At 44.9% G+C, this 5571-nt stretch overlaps 1 pseudogene; it reads right to left on the bottom strand.

The window, feature by feature from the left end:
- Positions 1-3931: 3931 nt before the first annotated feature.
- On the bottom strand, positions 3932-4026 carry LOC120918027 (annotated as a pseudogene).
- Between the last annotated feature and the right edge of the window lie 1545 nt (positions 4027-5571).

Raw genomic sequence — 5571 nt, 5'->3', positions numbered from 1 at the left:
ACGCCTGGTGTAAGGAGGGACTGTGGACACCTGATGGCATCTGGTGGCAGGCAATGTGGCAAGTGACATGCGCTGGGCTCCTACTGATTCTGCATTATTAAAAATGAGTGTGACCTGTCTCAACCTGAAAACAACACCAACATGCCTCCATCCCAAGGTATATGCGAAAAAGTAGAGAATAGGGTTGGGACTTTACATGAGGCATGTTGATGTACTGTATACGATAATATATGAAATGATTATAAATAAATTGGATGTCACAATCCCCTAAGGGTAGTTCACATAAATAATAATAATAATAATAACCAGATTGACCAGTAAAAGGTAAAACATTTATGACATTTATAAACCCTTAAAAAGAGACAGGTGTGTAACCGGATAATTTAAAAATGATAATACAGAAAAGAAGGCAAGAAAAGTGGAAAGAGAGCGTAACTGAGGAATCACATAAGCCTATGTACCAACTAGGTAATGAAGTTACTTATGGCAGTGATAGTAAAGATAGTGCAATTAGAAAGGATGGAAGCTGCATTAATGGTGCACATTGTAGAACCTGCTTGTTACTGGGAACTTATAAACCATATATTAGTGAAGTGCCAGATTTTCTAACCCGGCCACTATGGGTTCCAAGTCATCTAAGCAGAGATTGAGTGTGCAAACCTAAAATTGCAACAAGCTGTATAATAATATGTACAAGTATTTATGTAACACAATGTTAGAGTTCTGACTATAAAATAATACTTTGCTACCACCATGTGGACAGCTAATGCATGCAGTGTGCAAAGTAAAACATTCTATAAGAAGTCATATGACTGTGGCAGAAAGATATGCGTTCTTGGATTTACTTTATTTCTTTACTAACACATCTGACTTTAGCAATAAATAAATCCAAAATATAGCATTCGACCTAAATGGAACCTGCCAGGACAGGCTGGAGACTATTATTGACTGAGGGGGTGATAGTGCCAGGGCAAAGTATACATCTGCTGCATTGTACACAGTGACCTATTTTCCATACCACAAAATTAGCACATTTTAAGAGAGGAAGGCAATTGCAATGCTCAGAACTGAAAGATTAACTTTTCTACGATATATAGTATACCCAGAGGCGTAGCTTGAAGCTTGTGGGCCATGATGCAAAAGTTGATCTGCCGAACCCCCCCCCCCCCCCCCCAACACCACCCACCGCTTCCACTGTGCATGCATATATACCGACCGCACGCCAAGATACTCAAAGTGGTTTAAGAGTTTTGAGTCCCCAGAGTTCCTCCTTACATCAGAGGACAGGGATCACCGCTGGAGAATTAGAGGACAGGGATCACCCCTGGCAGGTCACTTGGCAGAGCTCCTTTCCCATCCCAGCACTGTATACAGCTCCTCCCCCCCACACTACACATTGTTGAAATCACATTACCTTAGACACAGCATGTCAGCCACGATCTTCACAGCAATGTTAATTTTGGCAGCAAATTTTGATTTAGTTTTAGTCTTATGCCGCGTACACATGACTGTTTTTCGGGATGTAAAAAAAAAAATTATTTTATGTCATTAAAAACTATCGTGTGTGGGCTCCAGAGCATTTTTCACAATGTAAAAAATGGCCATTAAAAATTTAGAACATGCTCTAGATTTTCACGTCGTTTTTAACATTAAAATGGTGTAAAAAATGTAAAAAATGGTCGTGTGTGGGCTTTAACGACGTGAAAAAACAGTGCATGCTCAGAAGCAAGTTATGAGACGGGAGCGCTCGTTCTGGTAAAACTAGTGTTCGTAATGGAGATAGCACATTCATCACGCTGTAACAGACTGAAAAGCGCAAATCGTCTCTCAAAGTTTTACTAACACAAAATCAGCAAAAGCAGCCCCAAGGGTGGCGCCATCCGAATGGTATTTCCTCTTTATAGTGCCGTTGTACGTGTTGTACGTCACCCCGCTTTGCTAGAGCATTTTTTTTCCATGATCGTGTGTAGGCAAGGCCGGCTTAACAATAATCAAGTTTTTTCTAGACCATTAAAAACGGTCGTGTGTACGCGGCATGAGTCTTCGGACTAAAATGGCATTTTAGTTTTAGTCCCATTTTAGTCTTCTGCAATTGTTTTAGTTTTAGTCGTATTTAGTCGACTAAATCTCCAGTACATTTTAGTCGACTAAAACTTATTTTAGTTGTCCAAAATCGAATGGGTGTAATTAAATTGTAATGCATTAGAGAACATTTCTCTACAATTTCCAAACTCATTATATACTGCTGGAGTGAAAAATCGAATATGTTATTATTTATAGTATTGAGGTATGAACATGCACTACAGACCAGTGATAATTTTTAAGCAATATTTCAATTTAGTTTTAGTCTTTTGACTAAAATGGCATTTTAGTTTTAGTCCCATTTTAGTCTTTTGACTAAAATGCCATTTTAGTTTTAGTCATATTTTAGTCGACTAAAATAGTATTCATTTAGTTGACTAAAATGTTTTAGTGAGTGAGTGAGTAACTATAGTATAGCGCTACAAATGCGAACTAAATCGCCTCAAGGCGCTGTATCCAATGTCGTCGTCCAGCCATGCTTCAGAATAGATGTGTCTTAAGTTTTCTTCTGAAGGCCCGAGGGTTTACTTCCATCCGAATGTCTGTAGGTAGAGCGTTCCATAGCCACGGTCCTTGGACTGTGAATCTTTGTGCTCCTTTAGTCGTTTTAGTCGACAAAATTAACACTGCTTCACAGGGTGTATCTGGCTCTTATGTTGCCGTTCTGACCTTTGAAATTTTCTGGTTGAAATGGCAGTGTAGTTGCAGTAGGAAGATACATCCTGTGCAGATTGTGGCTGTGTTGCAAAGGAATGTTCTTTCAGCCCTTTTTTCTTTTTTTGAAAAGCCTGTGGCGTGCAAAACACAACCCAAAAACTCCACCCGGTGCAGGAAAAAATGTGCACACACATAAAGAGTGAAACACAAAAAACTGCGACGGGTGCCAATCGTCAAATGGTCCTCAAAAGAGGACTCAGCTCTGATCCTCCGGGGCGTTAGGCTCCTGGCAGGGACTAGAGTAACTGTGGTCCATACAGCCGAGGCCATATGGACCCATCTTGGTCCAAGCAGCCGAAGCCACAAGGACCCAACATCCTCGGAGGGACTGCCGAAACAGAACCCTCCTCGGTGAGGCTCCCCCGAAGGGAGACCCCATGAGAGCCGGCGAACTAAGCCAGAAGGCCATGTCCACCAACTCCCAAGACTTTCAGAGGCAGGCCCGAGGACCAGCACCCTACTCGCCACACATAAAGTGCCAAGCACCAAACAAAAAAAGTGACAAAACAAGACAAACACGGGGTAAAATAAAAAAGGAAAGTGGGGAGAAGGAAGATGGGAGAGTGAGGTAAAGTGACCAATGTGCAATACATTGGCCGGCCCTCCAGGCCAGGAAACAAAAATTCCACTGGTCCTAGCCAAAAGGCCTGGCCCTAGCAGCAGGTGTCAAAAAGGTGTATGTGGAGATTAGTGACCAAAAAGGTGCCACACGTTGAGTGCCCCTCACACACTCAGTGCAATTTATGGCACCCCTGGACTGCCACTCCAGGGGCACTATCTCCACAGGCTTTTCAACGCTCCCTAGCCCCCGGTCCGGACCGGCAGCACCCTTCCCAGCCAGGAAGGTGGGGGAAGAGGTCGGGGAGAGCCCACCTAAGCAGGCTACTACCCACAACCCCTAACTCTCCCACCTAATCACATTCTGGAAATACTACCCGCTCCTCCCGGTAAAAAGAGGAGCAAGGGTTCTCTCCAGAACAACTGACTGGGGCAGATACCACCAAATCCAGGCCAAAGGCCAGGGACCCGGCCTCTTGGCTTCGACCTCATGCCTCCTTGTCCCAATCAGAAGGCTTTCACCTCCACGCCAACAGGCTTAGCGTCCGCCGACTGCCATCCCTTTCCCCCTCTCACAGGGTACTGGGGACAGTCAGCTTAGTACCACCTATTGGCAACTGATAAGAACAGATACTACACTTAATCTTAGCCAAAAGGCAGAGAAGCGATGTTATTTCAGCCCTGCAGAAGAGCAGTATAGAGTGCTGTAATGGGAAAGGAGCTCAGCAGCCGGGCATAGCCTTCAGGGTGGAGGGGGTGGTCAGGGGGCTTTGGGAGAGCACAACTTCGATCTGGGGGGCAAAGCCATGTGACCCAAAAATCTGGAGCCTGCAGCCCCTCAAGAGGTGTAAGAGAAACCTTCAGAAATTGCTAAAACAAATCCCCTGTCAGTTTGGCAGGTGTTGGGGAAAAGGTATTTTTCCCAGTTGTCAGGGAAGTGGGGTAAGCAGATATCCCTGGGTTGAGGGGACAGATAATCCCAGCTTGTGACTAGGAAAAACTGAGCAGTGTTTTTTACCTCACCAGTGACAGCGGTCTCATCTTGGCTACAGGACGGCACTCTGCTCCTCTTGCTGAGCTTGGTTACCATTCCATTTGCCAGCACAAAGCACAGAAACTTTCCCATCCTGGGCTGTTCTCACCCTGTGCTCCTCTCCATTCAGGAAATGGCTCACAGCTTCTCCCCAGCCAATGAGAACGAAGGGGTGTGGACTGTGGAAGGAAAAGTGGAAGCCCAGTACTGGACTGTGGGGCCCTAGGGCTGATTGGAGCTGGACTTTTTGAAGGATATGATAATAGGACAGGGAGGGAAGACCCCTTATGCTATGCCCATGAGTATAACAATCCTTTAAAGCTCAACTCGGCTTGGGAGGATTCCTCTATCCACCTCGAATGTGTTGATTGGAGAATCCGTTTCTTTAATTACATTTTTTTTTGGATCAGTTGGCTGGTTGTAAATGGTTGGTGTAAGGTTGCTGGTTCAACTAGACCCGGGCTTTAAGGACTATCTGGATGTATGGAACTCTCCGATGCATCGGCCAATGAGAACATCCACACGGAGATATGGTATGTCAAGACTAGGCTTTATTTCTCATGTGTACTTGTACATTAGGGATGAGCTTCGTGTTCAATACGAACGCATGTTCGACTCGAACATCGTATGTTGGACCGTTCGCCATTGCGCGCCGATGATTGGCAGAGCATGCACTATGACCCGCATGCTTGGTCAATCACAGCGCGCAAAAAACAGAGAGCCATAATTGGCCAAAGCCAGGGTGTTGCGGAGGTGTTAGTGAATAGATCAGTCCTAGAGAGAGAGACAGTGTCTTTTTTTCTAGATAGATAGGTAGAGCAGGCAGGCTAGTCAGTTTAGTTAAAGTTACAGGCCCAGATTCAGAAAGGATATACGACAGTGTATCTCCGGATACGCCGTCGTATCTCTGAGTGCGGGCCGTCGTATCTATGCATAGATTTCCCTAAGATCCGACCGGCGTAAGTGTCTTACACCGTCTTATCTTAGGCTGCATATTTACGCTGGCAGGTGGCGCTTCCGTATATTTACGCGAGGAATATGCTAATTAGGTATTTACGCCGATTCAGAAATGTACGTCTGGCCGGCGCATTTTTTTACGTCGTTTACGTTAGGCTTTTTCCGGCGTAAAGTTACCCCTGCTATATGAGGCGTAGCTAATGTTAAGTATGGACGTCGTTCCC

This window comes from Rana temporaria, chromosome 11 (genome assembly GCF_905171775.1).
Source record: "Rana temporaria chromosome 11, aRanTem1.1, whole genome shotgun sequence".
Classification (NCBI taxonomy): domain Eukaryota; kingdom Metazoa; phylum Chordata; class Amphibia; order Anura; family Ranidae; genus Rana; species Rana temporaria.
Note: the sequence above shows the minus strand (reverse complement) of the source record. Positions and strands in the feature narration are given on the sequence as shown.